This window comes from Myotis myotis, unplaced genomic scaffold (assembly GCF_014108235.1).
Source record: "Myotis myotis isolate mMyoMyo1 unplaced genomic scaffold, mMyoMyo1.p scaffold_m19_p_1, whole genome shotgun sequence".
In the NCBI taxonomy this organism is placed as follows: Eukaryota; Metazoa; Chordata; class Mammalia; order Chiroptera; family Vespertilionidae; genus Myotis; species Myotis myotis.
The window spans coordinates 54,837,785-54,860,302 of NW_023416313.1; the positions used below are offsets into that span (position 1 = coordinate 54,837,785).

General features: G+C 40.2%; 1 protein-coding gene and 1 pseudogene across 22 annotated transcripts in view; one reads left to right on the plus strand and one right to left on the minus strand.

The window, feature by feature from the left end:
• SEC31A (SEC31 homolog A, COPII coat complex component) overlaps positions 1–22,518 on the minus strand; it is a 93,946-nt gene that overhangs the window by 66,180 nt on the left and 5,248 nt on the right. For 17 of the 22 annotated variants that reach the window (XR_004972438.1, XM_036337927.1, XM_036337964.1 and 14 more), the window contains exon 1: positions 7,223–7,361. The gene's annotated coding sequence lies outside the window, so the exon portion shown is untranslated. Of the gene's footprint in view, positions 1–6,886; positions 7,020–7,168; positions 7,363–19,900; positions 19,974–22,518 lie in introns of those variants that run through there. The other 5 variants (XM_036337825.1, XM_036337835.1, XM_036337815.1 and 2 more) reach the window with 4 other exon arrangements.
• Positions 8,492–8,587, plus strand: LOC118661318 (annotated as a pseudogene).

Below are 22,518 nucleotides of genomic sequence, written 5' to 3' on the forward strand. Positions count from 1 at the left end.
TGTTTGGTTTCAAAATAAGTAAGATAAAGCAGAAAAATTTTTAAAACTGGTCACTCCAAGCTTTAAAAAAATCTGTTATTCTACAAAAATGCATTCATATGGCATATTATTCTACTATAAAGATGTCCCATAATTTAATTACTGGGTCCACTACTGAGGAACACCTGAGTTGTTTCTAATATTTTGCGATTTTTACAAAAAAATGCTGCAATAAATGCCCATTGTACATATTATTTCATTCATGGGCAGGGACGGCTATATTTTCCAGAAGTAAAACTGCTAGATTAAAGAACAAATGAAATGTAAATTATGAGGAATATTGCCATGTTGCCCTCCATGGCAACTATGCCTTTTCACATTCCCAAGAGTGATATATGAGTAGCTGCTGCCCTACTGCCTTACTAGAGTTACACTTTTTTGGAGCTTAACACTTTAGATTTTTACCAACAGGATCAACCAGTGAAATATGTTAGCTGTGTATAGTTACAATTTGCATTTCTCATAATATAAATAATGTTAAACATCTTTTTTTTCTGTGGTCATGGGTCATCCATATTTCCTTTTCCGTCTATTTGTATTCATTTGTCTATTTTTCTATTAGGTTGTCAGACTTTATCTTTTGACTTTGCTTGTATGTATATATTTTTACCTTTCACAAGATTTTAAAAATGGATTTTATTTATTAGAACAGTTTTAGGTTCACGGAAAATTTGTGTGAAAGTATATTAAGTTCCCACATACCTCTCCCCCACTCTCCCAACTACAGCCTCTCCCATTATCAAAATCCTGATCCATAGTGTTACATTTGTTTCAGGCAATGACTCAACGTAGACACATATCCCAAAGTCCATAGTTACCATTAGAGTTCACTCTTTGTGTTATACATTCCACGGGTTTTGACAAATGTATAATGACGCATACCTACCGTTGTAGTATCATTCAGAAGTTTCCCTGCCCTAAAAATTCGCTATGCTCCATCTATTTATCCCACTTTCTCCCTCCCTCCTAGAAAACACTGATCTATTTACTGTCTCCATAGTTTTGCCTTTTCTGAAATGTAGTTTTTCAGTAGATTCTGTTGGGTTTTCCACATATATACTCATATCATGCACCAATAGTGACAATCACCTCTCTGTTTCAAACTGTTATTCCTCGAATTTCTTTCTCTTGTCCAAGTTGGCTAGTATCTGTAGTACCATAAGAAACAATAGTGGTAACAGTGAGATTTCTTGTCTTTTTATTATTATTTTTTTTAAGTGGGAAAACCTCCTGTACACCTCTGAGCAAGATTTTGGAATTCGACATATACATACAAATGTATATATATTAAGTATATATAATGTAAGGAAATAGCCATTGATTACTATTTTATTGAATTCTATTTATAAAGACTGGGTGTTGAATTTTGTCAGATGCTTTTCTTTCTTTTTTGTTTTTATTTATCTTTATTGTTGAGAGTATTACAGATGCCCCCCATTTTTCCTAATTGCCCCTGTCAAATAGACTGATGAGCTAGAAAGCCCAATTTCAGGTAAAACATTTAATTTTTAAATTCTTAGCTGTTTAAAAGATCTTTTATTTAAATAATTTTATTTAATACCATTAATTGTCTACAAAGTAACTATGAGCACCTCAGAAATTAGCTTGTATAAAATTATTGCCCCTCTTGCACTACAGTTATAGTCAATAGTATTATCTTCCTCAATGTTTACCTTTGAACTGTTAAATATACTTATACTTCTAACTGATTTGTCAGCTTTAATGATGTCCTTTGACTCCCAGCCATTACAGATGAGGCAATCCACTAACTTATTCTACTTCCAATTTTGTTTCTACTTCCCAGTTCTCTTAATTTTTTAAAATTTTATAACCAATCCCTACATTGCTAGATATTTAACATGCACATTTTATTCTTTCTTCCTTATTCCCACTTTTTAGTCTCAGAACTATAGTTAAATATACTCAATGCCCTCCAACAGTACTTTAGCCAGTTTTCTTACTCATCTGTAAAGGATGAAGTTCATCCTCTACCAGTTTCCTTAAGAGGACCTTAGACTAACAATATGCCTTGTGTCTTACAGGTTCAAGTAGTTTATACTTGAAGAGCATTTCACAGATGATAAAATTAAGGCACAGAAAGGTTAAATAATTTGTACATGCTAGCAAGAAGCAGAGCCAAGATTTAAACTCAGAAGTTTAGTTCCAGAGTCCAAGCTCTTATTACTTCAACAAGATCAGATATTCAATTTTAATCATAGAAGAAATATTAACATTTAGAATAATAGCATAGCAACTATGATACATGATGAAATTAAGAGAAGAAATATAGTTTAGCAACTGTGCTAGGTTAGACAAAAGTGGATTAGGAGGTTGAATACTCATGTGATTAAAAGAAAGGCCTATAAACTCAATCCTCGATTTGAATATTGGCTCTGCTACTTATACTTTAGACACATTATTTAACCTCTCTGAGCCCCAGTTTCCACATCTGTAAAATGGGGATGAAAGTGACTATCTCATGGGATGTTGTAAGGTTTAAACGAAATAATGTATTTTATAGAGGGCCAGTGCCTTGCACATAGGTTAGTAAGTGTTTTCATATGCTAACTAGTTTTTTTAAATTATTACTATCATAAACTTAATCAAGAAAACTATACTAGTTTCCTAAGATAATTGTGGAAAAAAAAGAAAAACAATCCCAATTTTCTAAGAAGTAAAAAGGAAGCCTATTTTATTTATATGAAATGCCATCTTCTTCCTCTCAGCCAATTGTCAAACTCAAGTCCCAGGTCCTTCATGAAAACTGCCCTAATGGTCCAGTCCACACTGATCTTAAATAACCTCTTAACTGTTTATATTTGTCTGTACCACACTTTAAGCATTTTATAATAAAGTTTCTTATTCTACCTTAACAAAACTTTATAACATTCTATTAGTAGATATTGTTCACATATTTCTCACTGCCATTTTACTAATAGTTGTATATGTCATCCTGTCTCACTAATTAGACAAATAATGTCATTTTTAAATCAAGTGTTACCATTTTTATCCTTTTTGGAGCAAAATTACTCAGCACAGGATAGGTATACAGAAATTTTGCTTGATTTCAAGTTTTAAATGTTCATATTTAGGAAAATTCAAGTAGACTGATGAGCTAAAAAGCTCAATTTCAGGTAAAACACTTAATTTTTAAATTCTTAACTATTTAAAAGACCTTTTCTTATGTAAAAAAATAGAGAAAAGTATGGTTAGGGGAAAAATTGTTTTATAAAATGCCTTTAAATAATTTCTAAAAGTGAAAACAAAATGGCAATATACATATATATATATATATGTAAAAATCCAACTGAATAGAAATACAGTTTCTCTAAGAGCAAAGGTAAAAACAAGGGCTACCTAATTCATGAACACTAGTTAATGTGTAACATTTACTGGAGGAGAAAGATATAAATTTGAAAGAACATAAAATGGTTAAGTGGGAATTCAAAGGATTTATAAAAGTCTATTTTTTTGTCTTAGTACTCAATGTTCCACCAGAAGCAGTTCCACTTAATGTGTACTGAACACAAGGCTTCAATACTACCTGAGAAAAAAAAGCACTATACTACAAAAATGGCCTAGAACTACATTATATGGTTTGAATCTAACTAAACAACAGTACCATAACCTACCTATTGTAATCATTCTCAAAACTACTAAGTGGCTCAATTGGTTGGAGCATGGTCCCTACACCAAAAGGTGGCAGAAACCAGGTCAGGGCACATACCCAAGTAGCAGGTTCAATCCCTGGCCAGGACAAGTACAGGAGCTGGTGGATCAATGTTTCTCTCTTGCACTGATTTTTCTCTCTCTCTTCCTCTCTCTAAAATCAATTTTTAATAAAATTACTAAAATTGCTATTGAAATACAGCTTCAACTGAATGCATGTCTATTTCCTTCTCTTAGAAATGATCATTCATTAATGTTAACTAATACCCTTTTTTTTTTGCTTTACTTTTACTGATTTCAGAGAGAGGAAGGGGGAGAGAGATAGAAACATCAATGATAAGAATCACTGATTAGCTGCCTCCTGCATGCCTCCTATGGGGGATTGAGCCTACAACCAGGGCATGTGCCCTGACTGGGAATCAAACCCATGACCTCCTGGTTCATGGGAACACACTTAACCACTGAGCCACACTGACCGGGCTGTAACTAATATTCTTGAAAATATAAAGAAGGCTCAGATTAAACCATGTGTACTTCCCAAGTGAGATTTGCTTTAAAAGCTTTGTGTAGTTCTTTTTCAATATTATATGTGACTGGGGACCTGGTGCACGAAATTCGTGCATGGTAGGGTCCCTAGGCCTGGCCAGCAATCAGGGCCGATCTGTGGGGCGACCAGGAGGCCCCCGCTGGCACCCGCCTTGCCTGGCCTGGGGCCTGCAGGCTGGGGGGAAGCTCCCGCGTTGTCTGCCCCCTGGTGGTCAGTGCATGTCATAGCGACCAGTCGTCCTGCCAGTCGTTCCACCATTCGATTGATTTGCATATTAGCCTTTTATTATATAGGACTAGAGGCCCAGTGCACAAAATTCATGCAAGAGCAGGACTTCCTTCTCCCGGCTGCCAGCACCGGCTTCCCTCTGGCACCCAGGACCCGGGCTTCCCTCCGGCCACCAGCAGGCACCCAGAACCCAGGATTCCCTTGCAGCCCCGGCTTTTGTACGGAAGGTCATCTGGAAGGACGTCCAGTCTAATTAGCATATTATGCTTTTATTTATAGATAGGATTAGAATTCACACCATGCAGAATTGTTCATTCAAGACTATTTTACATGGGACAAAATCATTCTAAAAATATAAAAAGAAAGTTTTGAGGACAGTGGCTTGTTCATAGACGCCATCTATAAGATAATATCATATAGCACAGCAGTTCAAGAGTATGGAGCCTGGAGCCAATATCCTCAGTTTAAATCTCAGCTCCACCATGTCCTACCTCTGACTTGAGGCCTGTAACTTTACCTATGTGTGTCTTGGCTACCCACTTGGTAAAGTAAGTGTCATACACATATTGATACCATAAGGTTGTTGAGAGAATTAAATGAGGTATTACAGAGTGCTGAGACTAGTGTGTGAGCTATTACAAAAGTAAACAATTTAAAATATTTAAGCCAGTGAATCTTCATTAATACATCTACTGAAGAAAATTTAATGTCCCACCCTAGCCGGTCTGGATCAGTAGACAGCTGGCTCTCAGACTAAAAGGTCCCAGATTCAATTCCAGTCAAGGGCACATGCCTCGGTTGCAGGCTCGATCCCCTGGTCAGGACACGTGCAGGAGGCAACCAATCAATGTGTCTCTCTCACGTTGATGTTTCTCTCTCACTGTCTCTCCCCCTCTCTTTCACTCTCTCTAAAAAAATCAATGAAAAAAAGAAGAAAAAAGATTTTAAAAAAATCAATGGAAAAAATATCCTCGGGTGAGAATGAATAACAACAAAAAATGAAAATTTATGTTCCAGACTACAACTCTTACTTTTTCATTCAACTTTCCACAACAACCGCATGCCATTAAGAAGAAACTTTTCTCTTTCTGCTCATTTTCTAAATGATAATTTTGTGAAACAATACTAAAACCCAGCAGTATTATTCTCAAAAAAAAAAAAAAAAAATACCAACCATACAATGCTACATAGAGAACTGACCCATACCTCAGAAAGTAAAAAAAGAAGGAGGGTAACAGAACTGGAAACTTTGACTCCCAAACCAGGAATACAATCCCTAGCCAGCACTACCTTTAGTAAAAATACCCATCTTCTGTAGGCAAAATATACCATTATGGATGGGCACATTTGTTTAGTACAGGATTTATTTAGTATTATCAATGTTGTAGACTCATCTCACGCAACCAAAACCAAAGAAGCATCTGTGCACTGATTACTGAACTAAATAGTATCACATTTATCTGGAGTCTAACAAATAAAAACTCTTTGAGCTGAAATTAAGCTACCTAAAGAATGACAACATTTCTAAAAACAATGGAAACTTTAATATCATCTAACAGGAGTTTATAAAGAAATTATACAGAAAATCCTATATATGTGTGCATTTTTCTAGAAAGATAATCCAGTGCTTTCATCAGATCCTCAAAAAGGAGTGGAATCCCAAAAGATTAAGAATCACTGCTCTTTACAGTTTACAGATTTCTTTTTAGTCTTAACGTTATTAGTTTCAGAAAAGACACTACTTATATGAAATTAAACAGTATAACTAAATCCATTACAAAGCTCACATAAATTCTTATAGTCTACAAACTTTTCCCAGAGCTGTAATTAAGGGACAATGAGATAAAGGAGCACAGAAGAATCACTAATAAAAGATGAGTAAACTTTTTTTAGCCAACTCCAGAACAATTGGTATGTACAGCAAACGCTGGGTAGTATAATACAGGGACGAAGCTCTAATCAGCAATGAAATACAGTTACAGTTGCCGACAATGACATTTCCGTTTTCTACACTTTGAAAAGGCCGTTTAGGAGAGGAAAAAAAACAAAAAACTCAGAGAGACCTACATAAAATTAGTTCCTTGAGCAAACAGAAAAGTTTATAATGCCCACAAACCCAGGCAATATTCTGATTTCTTTTACACCTGCCCTGTAATTTAACATCGTATACTTTATTGGCAAAAACATCCAACACTTAATGAGACTTCCTTCGATGTACAGGCTACGCCTGGCGACCACTGCCCATAAAGGAATCCAATCCCGGTTAAATGACAGCAGTCTTCGGTGGAAACCTGCGAACCTTTCAATCTGGCAGCAGTTAAAATACAAAAAATCCTGACCCAACTGAAGTCAGCCAAAGTAACGCTGAGGTTTGCTTCCTGCCCTCTCCCCTGCGGACCGCACCTCTTTGTGCACGAGGGTGTGAAGGGCTCCTACCCTCAGACCCCAGTCACCCGCGGTGGCAGGACACCCGGTCGCCAGTCTCGGGGGAACTCCTGCTCAGCAGTGAAAACAACGGCGGGTGCGAACCGGCGCGATCCCCAAAGCAGCCGCGACGCCAGGCGTTGTCCCGCCGGGCCGGGCCGAAACGAGACCAAGGGACGCGCCGCCACCGGAGACCGGGCCGCAGGCTGGCGGGGACCCGCGGAGCCCGAGGCCGGGTCACAGCTTTGGCCTGTGCTTTACCTCCAGGCCCGAGAGCCGGCGAGAAGGCCAGGAGGGAAAAGGAGACACACACACCTGGCGGGGACCCTGGACGACCGGTTCCTGCGTGAGCGCGGCGCCCGTCAGACTCTCCCAGCATTCGCCGCCGCCCCTCCTCCCGGCCCAGGGACACCTCCACGTTCCGCTTCGACGTGGCAGCCGCAGCCCCGCCCAACAGGCCAGCGAGTTTCCGGGAGCGGTGCCTGGCCCCGCCCACCCCTGCGCGCCACCCGCAGCGGCACTTCCGGGAGCGGTGGCAGCCGGGGCGACGCGCTTCGGAGCGAGCGGGGTTCTCGCTGCGGCGTCTCGCGCGTGTCCGTGAGGCTGGGGACCCCTTCTGAGGGCGCGCGCACGACGTCGGTGCGGTGGCTCCGCCGAGAGGAGTCCTCGTGGGTGTAGCCGTCTCGTGGCAGAGGGGCTGGGCTGGCTGCAGTGCCACGTAGCGCTACTCCTGAGATGGCAGCAGCCCGGCGGCACGGCCAACACCAGACAAACCACGTGAAGACGGGGCCGCAGGGCCATACTGCAGCAACAGTCGTTTGTGACTGGGTTCTTAAAATTGCTTACTTGGTTCCACAGTGTTGCGTCTTAAGAACTTTAAAACCATACGATCTGGTCACATCCAAAGGCTGTTGAGGAGATACTTGATTTGTTTGTTGCTCCCAAGATCTATTGTGGGAAGGGTATTCCAGTTAGTATCCTATGGCACGGTTCCAAATCTATTAGCATTTGGAACGTTACTGGAACGTTACAGGTTTCGTGAGAGCCTGGCATCTAATTCAGTGTGTTCCCTGGATGTCTCTAGCTAAGGGGGAAATTATTTTCCAGTGGGAGAGGAAAGCCAGAGGAAAATCACTTGCTGAAGTACTGGAACCTAGATTCAACCAGGTCTCCCAACTTCTGTCTGTTCTCTCCCTAGTACAGAACAGTCAACGTCTCTTTCCTAAAGCCCTGCTTAAGTGCCTTCATTGGAAATGTTTCTCTTTCTTGTAAACAAAAAGTAAAATAGAGCTCATGTCAGAAACGTCCAGACATGCAGAGACTTTTTATGAGCTTATTTGAGCCAAACTGAGGACCTATGCCAGGGAGCAAGATCTCAAATACTCCGGAGAATAACAGTGTTACAGGTGGTGTTGATTGGGTTTTTTTTGTTTTTTAATGCATTTGAAATTAAGGAGGGGATATGAAGATAAAAGGCAAGGTAGGGGGTAGATAACAGGAGAGTTAACAAGCTTATGTGCTTTCTTGGGGGGTGGTTAAGGCTTATTTTAAAGGTGTGTTAACTTGTGCTTGCTCCCGCAGCACATACCAATATATAAAAAAATTGGAATGATACAGAGAAGATTAGCATGGCCCCTGTGCAAGAAGGACACGCAAATTTGTGAAGCATTCCATATTTAAAAAACAAAAATAAGTAAATAAATAAAGGTGTGTCAACAGGCCCCACGGGGGGGGGGGGAGGGTAATTTGATTTTGTTAAAATTTTGTTTTATTGCTTAAAGTATTACAAAGAGTATTACATACGTCTCCTTCCCCCGCCCCCCCTTGACCTTCCCCCGGCCTCCCCTACCCCCCCCCCCGTGTCTTGTGTCCATTGGTTATGCTTATATACATGCATACAAGTCCTTCAGTTGATCTCTTATCAACCCCAACCATCCCCGGCCTTTCCACTGTAGTTTGACAGTCTGTTCCACGCTGCTCTGCCTCTGTATCTATTTTTGTTCATCAGTTTATAATGGTCTTTATTATCCATAGATGAGATCATGTGGTATTTTTCTTTCATTGACTGGCTTATTTCACTTAGCATAACGCTCTCTAGTTCCATCCATGCTGTTGCAAATGGTAAGAATTCCTTCTTTTTTACAGCAGCATAGTATTCTGGGGCAATTTGATTTTTAAGGGGGGCAACTCAAGAATGTTATTAACAGTGAATTTTTTTGCATTTCTTATGCTTCTAGGGGCCTCATATACAGTATATAAATATATATGGTGACATATTTATGCATTTCAGTTCTCTATTGTTTTGAAACTTTATTTGCTATTTTTTCATATCACTTCATATTATTTTCCCAACAATTTCTTAGTGATTTTTTCCCTCAATACTTTCAACTGTCCTTTCATTTTTTTATTTTTCTCTTTCATGGATGCCATGTTCTTTGGAAGCTTGTTTGGACCAAGTTAATGGCCTATTAGGCTTCCTCCACGTGAACAGGAGTTCAGTTTTTGAATAGTAAGAATTATATGTCATGGCGGGGGGGGGGGTGGCATCAGGATTTTAGAGATGCTTAGGTGGGGCATGGCCAAAAAACGTTTGGGAACCACTGACTTAGATGCACACAAATATTATGTTAAGTGACAAACCTTTACTAAAGAAGGTAAATGCCTGGAGCATGACTACTGGCCAAGAACTGCCCAGTTAGGAATTTTTTATTAGATCACCCTGTGAAGTTACTTTCCATAGAACCCCCACCTTTTTTTGTCCATATGGCAAACACTCCTATTTAAGTACTAGAGAATAAACACATTTTTGTACTCTCGCTATACTGTAATACCCTTTCAGTGTCTTATAGTTGTGGTTCAACTTAAGTTTATTTCCATGTGACTAAACTAGACCATCCCAAGTAGATTACTTGGGCTAAAGTACCCAGTGCTCTAAAAAGCCTTCCATTTTCATTTCTAGGTGCAAGGACTAGTTTACCTAAGAGGTGCCAATAATAATTCCTGATTTCAAAATGGGAGTATCATTCGAGTGAACAGAAAACACTGAACTCACTGTACTATCTGGAAGTGTGCACTGGTGTGATAAAAGAGTTCATTAGAATAACTTACTCAAAACTCAGTGATTCAAGCAGTGGTTACGTTCTTTGGTATCATCTAATAGAATCCTGGCAGGCGCACTTCCAGTGGCGGGGCCCTCAGCAGGCATGTGTAGACGAAAACAGACCCCGGCAGGCCAGGGTGGTGGATGTGTGTGATGTCTGGGTCCAGGCCCGGTGCGCCTGCCCGCTCGCCGGTCACCTCCCTGGATCCAGTACTAGCGCTGCTGCACTTGGTGTAGTTTGGTCTTTCCATTGGTGAAGTGGCTTAACTGAAGTTCCTGTGCCACTGCGAGATGGGTAAGAGGAAGTTGGAGCGTATACTGAGCAGCCTCAACCTGTTCTCCCTGCTGCTCAAGCTGAAGGAGATAGATCCTGAGCACACTGACCTGCTGGCCTCCCTGCGAAGCCAAGACCTGTCTGTGATTCCTAGGTGATTTTGAAGCTGAAGCAGCCATCCAAGTCAGGGGTGAAGAGCTAAGACCTGAGGGCAGCATTTGACATGTGATCACCTGGGGAAGGACTGGAGAAGACTGGCTCCTCAAAGTATCTAGAAGCAAGATCGATGCCATGGAGGTGAAGTATCCCCGTAACTGGACAGAACAGCTAAGGTAGTTGCTGAGAGTCTGGGGAAGGATGCTCAGAACCTGTCAGCTGATCTCATCCAGGACCAACAGGGCTGGGGCCTTCCAAGACAAAAATGAAGAGTGGTAGCTGCAGTGTGCCTAATGTCATGGGACTGGGAAGCATCCACCGTTGGGGCCTCCTGATGATCCAGATGCTCTTCTCCAGGGGACTGGGTGCCGGGAGCCGGCCCATGCTTGCTGTTTCAAGGGACCTGGCATATATGGCATACTGTTCTTAATATGTTTGCTCACCTTCTTGGCACTATGTGTTTTAACCAAGGTCTCTGAGAAAGGTTGTTTCCCCAGGTAGGGATTTTCCCCTGGAGTTAGGGAGGGAATAAAACCTCTTAACTAGTGCCAGGTGGGTAATTAATCACTTTACGAACAATCATGCTTAAGCTACATAATCTTTACTCCCTGGAATGGAGATAAGAAACGCCCTAACCTTTGTAATAGAGATTGATAGGATTGAATCAACTGGTATAAATACAGATGTAATAAGACAGCAAGACACAGAACTTAGAATATGGAACCAAGAGAGACAGAACCTAGGCACAGAACCTACACAGAACGTTCTCTAGAGACAGCAGAACTTCGCTGGAGATCCAGACCAGAACTTGGCTGGAGATCCTGGTTAGAGATCCTGGCTAGGCTGCTGATCAACTGAACGCCGTCTCCGTGTCCTTCCTTCTTCGCCGACTCCGTCCACACCTTTGGGGACCCCTGGACCTGCTGGGGTTGGACCCCGGCACATGGCAAAAGATCCTGGACTGAACCTGACTACAGAAATTGACAAAAGAACCTGACTAGAACCTGGTGACTGAACCTGGCTGGAGAACCTGGACAGAACCTGGCTGGAGAACCTAGCAAGACAACATGGACACAGAACTTGGCTGGAGATCCTGGCTGGAGATCCTGGCTAGGCTGCTGATGAACTGAATACTGTCTCTATGTCATCTCTTCTTCGCCGACTCCATCCACACCTTTGGGGACCCCTGGACCCGCTGGGGTTGGACCCCGGCATATGGCGCCCGAACAGGGACCCCTAGGTAAGCGCCCCACTCTCGGGATGGATAGGACTCCACCGTAGGAAGAGGGTGGATAGTCTTCGCCGACTCCGTCCACACCTTTGGGAACCCCTGGAACAGGATTCCCCTAGGTAAGCCCCCCCCCCCATTGAGAACCCCCACATTCGGGACGGATAGGACTCCACCAGGGTGCTGCAAACCCCCCTATGAGGATAAGTAGGGTAAGAAGGTGGATAGTACAGAACTTAGATTGAGAAGATGTGCCATAATGAGTCCAAAGAAAGAAGACTCTGTATTGATCTTTAGATTAAGAAGATGTGCCATACTGAGTCTAAAGAAATAAGACTCTGTATTGATCTTTTAACACATATGCTTGTTAGCAGAGGAGTTAAGGTTACTCCCAGTCAGACAGAACGTTTTATACAAGAAATATGTCCATGCTTTTCTGAGGAAGGAAAGGTAAATGTAATGGCATGGGAGAAGGTAGGCCCAAGGAGCCTTATCCTTAACCCCACTGCAGCCTTTCCACCCCGGGAAAGTGCAGGATTGGCAAGTTCTCCCTGGGGTGATAGATCAGGACTCAGGTAATAGCGGAAAGCGCCAATCCTACTCTTAAAATGGATACAAGAGAGCATTTGGTTTTTTTCTTTTTCTTTTTAATGCCTCCTTTTAAAAAATAAAAAAGGGGGAATTTGCCGGGAGCCGGCCCATGCTTGCTGTTTCAAGGGACCTGGCATATATGGCATACTGTTCTTAATATGTTTGCTCACCTTCTTGGCACTATGTGTTTTAACCAAGGTCTCTGAGAAAGGTTGTTTCCCCAGGTAGGGATTTTCCCCTGGAGTTAGGGAGGGAATAAAACCTCTTAACTAGTGCCAGGTGGGTAATTAATCACTTTACGAACAATCATGCTTAAGCTACATAATCTTTACTCCCTGGAATGGAGATAAGAAACGCCCTAACCTTTGTAATAGAGATTGATAGGATTGAATCAACTGGTATAAATACAGATGTAATAAGACAGCAAGACACAGAACTTAGAATATGGAACCAAGAGAGACAGAACCTAGGCACAGAACCTACACAGAACGTTCTCTAGAGACAGCAGAACTTCGCTGGAGATCCAGACCAGAACTTGGCTGGAGATCCTGGTTAGAGATCCTGGCTAGGCTGCTGATCAACTGAACGCCGTCTCCGTGTCCTTCCTTCTTCGCCGACTCCGTCCACACCTTTGGGGACCCCTGGACCTGCTGGGGTTGGACCCCGGCACATGGCAAAAGATCCTGGACTGAACCTGACTACAGAAATTGACAAAAGAACCTGACTAGAACCTGGTGACTGAACCTGGCTGGAGAACCTAGCAAGACAACATGGACACAGAACTTGGCTGGAGATCCTGGCTGGAGATCCTGGCTAGGCTGCTGATGAACTGAATACTGTCTCCATGTCATTCCTTCTTTGCCGACTCCGTCTACACCTTTGGGGACCCCTGGACCTGCTGGGGCTGGACCCCGGCAACTGGGGATATCTGCACTTTAGTTATCACCACATAGGTTGACTAAATGCCTTCCATGTTGCCAGCACTGCGAAGACCTAGCAATGAGCCACGAAGAGGGATCCCAGACTGGCTTCTCAATTAAATTTATAGAGCTAAATGCTCAGAAGTGATTGGCACAGTCAGTGCTCTGGAAATGTTCTTAGAACTGTGCTCCCAGTTTACTCTTTTGTATTAAAATCAGTCTTTATGATAAAATTGGCAAGGGAGCTGGATCCTCTCATTTTAAAAAAATAATCTGTTTCTAAGGTAATCTATGGGGCGGGCTACAGTGTTTTGGACAGGTTCAAGCCTTGGACTGAGGAGAGGGCACAGTCCTCTCGTTGCCACGTGCAAGTCCCAGCTTGGATGGCAGAGCCCTCCCAGCACAATTAGCCAATAGCTACAGCTGTAAGCTTGAACCTATGGCCCCACGTGCCTGAATGATATAGTTCAGGTGCATGTAGTTGAGTAGGAGTAAAACTCACGAGAATGTTGTAAACATCTTGATCACGCCCCTACTTTGCCTTGTGGCATCTGCTATAAAATAAAGACATGGCTTGTGGGTGCTGGCGCTGTCTCCTCATCAGGGAAGCAGCGTCCCACCGAGACCCAGCTTTCGTTCTCATATCTGTCTTTTCTAAGCCTTTCACCACCCCCACTCAGGGTCACTGAACCAGGCTGAGCTGGCGTGACACATAAGGCGTCCTGGGCCCGAGTATGCCATGGCCGTGCCGGCTCCCCACAGTAATCTTATTAAAGCAGATGTACAACTACATGTTCCTCTCACATAAGTCAAATACAAAGCTCCACTCCCCACCCACTTTTGTAAGGCCCTGTGAGTTAAGAAAAATGTTGTGGAAAAAACTTTTGTGAGCAAAAGAAAAATATTTCACCCTGGTTGATGTTGCACAGTTGTTAGTCCTGGCCCACCCACCAAAGAGTTACATGTTCAATTCCTGGTCAAGGGTGTGTGTGGGAGGGAACCAAACGATGTTTAGACACATCCATGTTTTTCTCTTCCTCCACTCTCTGAAAATGTTAAAAATATCCTGATGAGGATTCACACAAAGGAATAGTTCATGACATGAGAAAATTACATTAAGTTCAAATTTCAGTGCCCAGTTTTACTTAACCATGAAGATCAATAGACAGAAACTTCATTTAAATTGGACTTGAGGGCTTGTAGAGGGAGCTCTAGATACCTACCACTCATCTCAATCACCCCAAACTGGAAGAGGTACTCTCCATCTCCAACAGGAAGTTTTCTTACTCTATTCCAATAGGAAGCAGGATCTCCCCAGCAACCAGCCAATAAAAAGCCACTACAGTGCAAACTCTTATTTTCTTCAATGGACTGTTTTATAACAGCCTTTTAGAATTCCCCCACCCCATGCTCCTCTTTGTTCTATGAACTTAGGCATAGTTCACCATTAGATCAAACGTCCCAAACTGAAATTCTTTGTTCCTGAATAAACCCTTCCGCTGGACAAATATCTTATTCTTAAAAGGTCAACAAGCCCTGACCGATTTGGCTCAGTGAATAGAGCATCAGCCTGTGGACTGAAGGGTCCCAGGTTCGATTCCAGTCAAAGGCATGTACCTTGGTTGCCTGCACATCCCCAGTAGGGGATGTGCAGGAGGCAGCTGATTAATGTTTCTCTCTCATCGATGTTTATAACTCTCTATCCCTCTTCTCCTTTCCTCTCTGTAAAAAAAATCAAATACATATTTTTAAAAAGAGGTCAACAAAACACAACCATGCTTAATGGGTTTATGCATCATCTATGGCTGTGGTTCTCAACCTGTGGGTCGCGCCCCCTTTGGCAGTTGAATGACCCTTTCACAGGGGTCGCCTAAGACCATCCTGCATATCAGATATTTACATTATGGTTCAGAACAGTAGCAATATTACAGTTATGAAGTAGCAAGAAAATAATTTTATGGTTGGGTCACATGAGGAACTGTATTTAAAGGGCCAGAAGGTTGAGAACCATTGATCTATGGCCATTTCTGTGCTACAAGGGCAAAGCTGAGCAGTTGCTAGAGACTATATGACCCCTTTCAGGAAGTTTGCCAAACTGTTCTGTTAGAACTTGGACTACAAATAGATTAATACCTGGTCAAAATGAAACATTTAGTATTATAAATTATTTCAAAGCCTTTTTATAGTAGCATGAAAAGGCAATATGAAAAATGCCAGCTATAACTGGTAAGGCTCAAATATAGCGGTTTCTAGACTTGATCTGGTGAAATATAGACTCTCTAGCTTACTTTATTATTACTTTTTAATCCTCAACCCAGGATATGTTACTATTGATTTTAGAGAGGAAGAGAAACATCAATTAGTTGCCTCCCATATACGCCCTGACCAGGAATCAAATCCGCAACCTTTTTGGTGTATGGGATGACACTCCAACCCATCTAGCTAGCTAGAGACTTCCTAGCTTATTTTATTTTACTCTTTTATTAGTTTATACACTTAAAAAACAGAGATCTAGCCCTAACTGGTTTGGCTCAGTGGATAGAGCGTTGGCCTGCGGACTGAAACGTCCCAGGTTTGATTCCAGTCAAGGGCATGTACCTTGGTTGCGGGCAAATCCCCAGTAGGAGGTGTGCAGGAGGCAGCGGATTGATGTTTCTCTCTCATCGATATTTCTCTCTCTCTCCCTTCCTCTCTGTAAAAAATCAATAAAATATATATTTTTAAAAACAAAGAGCTCTATAGCATTAATGAAAATAAATGGCCTAAGTAACAAATACACATGGTCATACCTAAATCTAGATTTTTAAAATTTTTTCTTGGTTGAGACAGGCAGCTTTTCAGAATAATGCAAACATAATCTTATGTCTGACACATCTGCCATCCCAAATCCAAAGTCTCAACACCATGGTGGGTTCTAAATTGTCCATCATCAATAATAATTTCACTTTCTAAAGGGGTTATTGATCATGGTTGCAGATGAGTCTCCCACTTGTGAACTATGACTTGACATGGGCCACGAATAGCCTTTGGTTCTAAAAAACATCCTTTGAAGTAGTGATACTGAACTGATCCTCCTCTACTGAGTTCAATGGTTGCTTTCCAAAACATGCTTCCACCTGCCTTGTTCTCCGGAACAGCCACAGCATTTTGAGGATTCTAGTTTCCCAAAGCATCACAGCTTTCACATATTGCAAAAACTTCTGGAAACAGAGTTCCTCTTATTTCAAAAGTAACCTGAAAAGGTGTCATTCTGATGAATTTATTTTAGAATGTCGTGCCCCCTCGCCCAAGAGTGAGTGCAACAGGTCAAGATGCCGAGCTCTGGCCTCCCTCGCTTACTTTAAATGCAGGTAGTTCTCACTTGCACTATGCAAGCTGCAACTGTATAAAGCAATCTTAATCTGTGATTATTCTGAGCTTAAAATTTGTCAAACCATAAAATTTTCTTGGTGTTGGTTATATACATACAAAAAGGAAAATATTTAAAATAGACACATTGAAAATTATAGTGTTTTCTTTTTTAAAAAAAGTTTTTATTGATTTTAGAGAGGAAGGGAAATAGAAACATCAATGAGACAGAAACATCAACATCGATTGGCTACCTCCTGCATGCTCCCTACTGCGGATTGACCTGGGCAAGTGCCCTCACCAGGCATTGAACAGGGCACCTCTTGGTGCCTGGATCCAAACTGAGCCACACAAGTGGGGCAGTATTTTATTTCTTTATAAGCTCTTGTCTATACCTTGGCAAATTATCATACTCTTTTCTAAATTTGGATTAGCTTCTGAAATTTTATCCTTTGTGCTTTTAATGGCAGAAAAATCTGAGAGTTCCTTTAATGGGAAGTTTTTCATCTGCATCACTTCCTCTGAGACACATTCATCCTTTATGACCCAACCACTTTCCTCACAACCATGTTTGACTTCACTGAGTTCCTCTGACTACATATCCAGAACTACTACTTGAATGGAGGCAGTGCCAACTTCCCATGGTCATCTGTATCTTCTATAATTCCATTTACATTCCATCCAAATCCTGCAGTTTTTTTGCCAGGACTACCTGTAATTCTTAGAATTTGGGTGCAAATTTCACAGTAGCATCCTTCCCTGAGCTTGCAGTTTCACCAGACGGTTTAAGGTTAATGAATTCATGCAGACTTCTGAAGGGATGAAACCAGTCTTTACTGGCAGTAAAATGTTCTTCTTATAATTATCATTTCTTTCAATGTAGCACTTTGACATTTTGGACTGAATGCTAGTGAAACTGAGTGGGATTTGTTGATTACAGTCCTCAATCTAAAGTAGAAGTAAATGCTCCATTTCAACCATAAGTGGCTTTCTGTTCCTAGTAAAACTTAAAGTTAAAAATGTTGATGCAACTTTGTTTTTTATATTCATCAGCTTTTAAAATATGAACTGTAGCATCATGTAGGCTTAGATCTCATCTTGTCTGCTATCACCATTTTCAAATCTAATCACATTCAATTTCACCTCCAGTGTTATCACTTTTTTGTTTCTTTACTGCAGTCATCTTTGTTGACCAATTCCCTCTTTTGATTATCCATTTTTATAAAATGTCACATAGGTTTATCACTGGAAGACAATAAGGCAACACAATTTTTCTTTACTGTCTGTATGTGAACTAATAGATGTTCAGTGACCAATCACCAACAGACTTTGGTAGAAGTGATGCAACTGGTTACTGATCATGATGCACATCTTTTATTTGCAAAATTATTTGTGGAATAAGAGTTAGCAGCAAAGTTTATACAACAATTCACAGTTAATGTTGTGGTAACCGAAACTTCAACCATGTTGTTGGGGGACCGCTGTTATTTATTTAAACTATGAAAAATGCATTTTGGATCAGTGCAAAGTAAGGACTACCTGTATCTAAAAAGAAAAACTTGGATTAGTGCAGTCAATTTTTAATTCAATTTAGTTAACTACTAGCCAAGCCTAGTCTTAGATTAAATAAAAAGCTTTGCAAAGGAATTCTAGTTTTTAAAGAAATGCTAGTTCCAAGACTCTGAATTACTGACTAGAGCAGTGATGGCGAACCTATGACACGCGTGTCAGAGGTGACACGCGAACTCATTTTTTTGGTTGATTTTTCTTTGTTAAATGGCATTTAAATATATAAAATAAATATCAAAAATATAAATCTTTGTTTTACTATGGTTGCAAATATCAAAAGATTTCTATATGTGACACGGCACCAGAGTTAAGTTAGGGTTTTTCAAAATGCCGACAAGTCGAGCTCAATAGGTTTGCCATCACTGGACTAGAGCTAGAAGAATGTTTGGAGGTAATGTATTACAAAATTCTTCAAATTAGGATTTGCAGAGTCCAGAGATATTCTTTTGATAACTTAGGCCCCTCTCCTCATTTAAATAATCTTGAGATTTGCAAAAAATTACTGTTGTCAAGATTGTAAAACTTTACAATCATCACAAGACGCAAGGTCTTATGTGTTTACAACTTATTCTATAGCAATTAGTACCATGTTTATTACTGTAACAGTATCATCATCCCATTAATATTGTTTTAGTTTTGTTTTTGAATGCATTTATTTTGTAAATCTTTTCATTAAGGGCCATAAACAAAGTTTGCATCCACTTTTAAGACAGAGAAAATTACCTTAAATCAACATTGAAAACAAAGTAAAAGAGGCACGCATGCTCTCCTTTCTGGGAGCATGCCCACACCTTTCTTCCATTTCAGGCGTTCATCTCCTAAACTCTAAAGACTTGCAACCAGGGGAGCAATGGGCAGTGGCAGCTCATCCCCAGCAAACACCCTAAATCTGCCTCCAAGGCCCCCTTTTCTTTGACTTCTCAGTGAGCCAAAGTAGCTCTGCCGAGGTTCATCTTTTCCCTATAACATTTCTAGAAAGTCAAAAAAGCCCTGCCTAGGCTCTCCCCTGTTGTTTCTTATATCCTAAGCCCTTCCTTGTTTCACTGTCCCTAGCTTTAATAAATGTACTATATACTCTCAAAATCACTTGGACTCGTGTTGTGAAATCTTTCCTGCACAAAGTCAAGAACCCACATAATATAGACTGGCTTGAAGCAGGCCCACTCCAGGTCCAGTTACTGTCTGGTAACAATCACACACTATTCAACCAAAAGGTTGATCAACAATGCATCTTTTCCTTTGATTTATGATCAAAAGGGAAAATGGGAACAGCAACAACAAAAGGATTCTATGGAAAAAGGAAAAAACAAAAACATTGAGTATCCACAATTTTTTCCCTTTGTATTTCTTAGACAAGATGCCTAATTAATTACAGATTAACCTGGTATTAGATTTGAGATTCCCAGCTTCCAACTACCTGCCATCTACTATTACTGAACAAAGCTTAAGTTTATACAATGATCACCCACTGGCACATCAAGAGTACTTATAAAATATCCAGTGGTTCAGCAAATTTAAACCCCAAAACATATGATCTCTAAGAATTTCAGGGGTTGGAAGGATTATGTCATTATTTTTAAGAAAAAATGACTATTAAGGTTAAAAATCTGCAACCCCCGCCAATGGCCTATTCTTAATCTAATCTATTGATTCAGAAAGTTATATTTTCTTTGAAATCATGTGTTATCTTTGAAAGCTGAAATAAGGAGAAAATTGTAATTGAGTACAATATCCAAATTATGCTCAAATGTCAATATTTTGCTCAAACGTTTTTTGTTTTATCAAAACTAATTTATAAACCTCTTACCTTATTATATAAATCTTCAATGCAAATAAATCAGACAAATGTTTTCTAAGAAAAACACCCTTCAATTTTATTCCTGAAAGAAAAAACATTACAGGTACATCAATGTACAAAAACTATGTATCTATAAGCCTCACAATTTTCTTTTTCTATTATGTCCTCATCCACATACATTAATCACAATAAATCATGATGTGAACAGCAGTGAGAAAAGTTTAATCATTGGACATATATACTTTGTTATTTTCAACTTATGCTTTAGTCATAAGGTTTGCATTGCTTAACCCTTTAAATACAACCACGTAATGCATGCAAATTTCTATACATTTCAATTCTCTCAGAATTGATAAGACCTCCAATTTTACTGATTGGAAAAAACCCATAACAAAGATAATGTCAATACATCATTTATCTACTTTGCACAGGTTACCCTTATGCAAACTTAGTTATCTTCTTCTCACAATCAGATCTGATACAGAAAGGGTAATCATACCTTACTACATTTCAAAACTGTTTGTATGTAATGCTTTTGTTATTAGACAAGGTTTCCAAAGACCAAAAGTTTAAAAACTTTAAAAGGGGAGGGTTGTCTCTCCTAACAAAGAACTTTTAAGCAGTGATAAAGGGAAAAGACTGAAAATATTACAAATCCCAGGCACTAAGAGAATTCTTCAGAACATTCTGATTGCTTAGCAAGGTCTGTATTTTACTTATTAAGAGAGGCAGAGCCCTGGCAGGTGCGGCTCAGTTGGTTGGATGTAGTCCAGAGCATCAAAAGGTCACCAGTTTGATTACTGGTCAGGGCACATACTGGTCTCTGCTTCCCTCTCTCTTTCTACAAAAACTTAAAAAAAAAAATAAATCTATAAAAACATATTTTTTTAAAAAGAGGGAAAAAAAGAGGGACAGAAGCACCTAGAAGGGAGTGGGGGACAGCAGTAGAAAGAAAAGGAAGTATATTAACCATACTGGATAAAAATCAAGCTTTGAGGGAAAAAGGCAAACTGCTCTAATTCGGCTACTGTCTGTGGAGTAGCCCATTCTCTGTCTCACTGATTAACTCACTTTCACTTTAAAAAACAAAACAAAACAAAAACCTGCTCTAATTCTGCCAATGCATAATTGTATCTTTACCCCATCCTACGTTAAATATTTGTGTAACTGCCTGTAAGTAATTGGACTATATTCCTTGAAAAACTCTAAACAGAAATTTCAACCTTTCCAACTCAGTCTACACCCTAAGCAAAATATTAGGGGTAGGGATATTCAATTTCTATCTACATCTTAGTTTCAAACACTTCTCTAACTGCCTCCACCTGGGCATAATTAGGAGAGGGGCAACGGGTTCAAAAAATATATAGTAGGTGTACCGGTTAATAATGTGGATTTTATAATCAGAGAAAACACGGTAATTTCAAGAGAAACATCAGAAGTGCTTTATTCAAAGTAATGTCCATCACTAGCTACACATTTCCCCCATCTTTCAGGTAATTTGTGGATACCGTCCCAATAGAACTTTTCTTGTTTTGAGGCAAACCATTCAGAGACCCAATTTTCCACTTCTTCATACATTTTGAAGGGCTGCTCAGAAAGTGCATGTGCCATCGATCAGAACAAGTGGTCATCTGAAGGAGCAAGGTCTGGTGAATGCGGCGGGTGGGTTAAATACTTCCCAGGCAAGATCTTTTAACGTGTCTTTAACTGGTTTTGAAGTGTGTGATGGTGCATTATCATGAAGCAAAACTACTTTGCCGTGTCTTTTGGCCCATTCTGGTCATTTTATGATAAAAGGGTGGTTCAAATTGACCTGGACATTCTTTGTCTTTCACATTGAAAGCATCACTTTTAAAGTGTTTAAACCAGTATTCACAAATATCTTGAGATGGAGCATATTCACTATAAACTTCCTTGAAGTATACGATAACTTTCAGCAGTACTTTTCTTCAAAATAATGAATTAAAACTTCCCGCAAATGTCTTTTTGGCATGAAATTCGACATTTTTAAGTGTAAAAATATCTATGATGTTAACACCTTCAGAAAATTTGACCATATATGAAGTTTTGAAGCTTGTTGTCAATACAACAAAATCGCATACGTATCAAATCGCATATATATCAACATATGTGTAACTCCATCTTCTGAAAAAAATCCGCATTAACCAGTACACCTAGTATATGATCAAGGTAGAGCTTTTTCCGACTATAAAATGAACTTTCTTATGAACGCCCTAGAAACTTTCCAAAGAAGTGTAACATCACTTAAGTAGTTTATATACATAGGCATAAAGAAAATGTGCACCTCAAATAAGAGCACGTCTAGCTGGTTTTTCTCAGTGGTTAGGCATCAACTTATACCTATATATTTCTTAAAAGCTTTTTTTTACTCTTAATTATTGAATTAAGAGATTCATATTTGACCCTCAAGTCAAATAATTAAGACATATGAAAGTTTGTATCCAAACAAGCGCTCTCTCTTAAAAAAATATTTTTTAATCCTTACCCTAGGATATTTTTCCATTGATTTTCAGAGAGTGGGAGAGGGAAAGGCAGAGAGGAATATCGATGTGAGAAACACATCAAGTGGTTTCCATGAGCCCCAACCAAGGCCCAGGCCAGGGAGG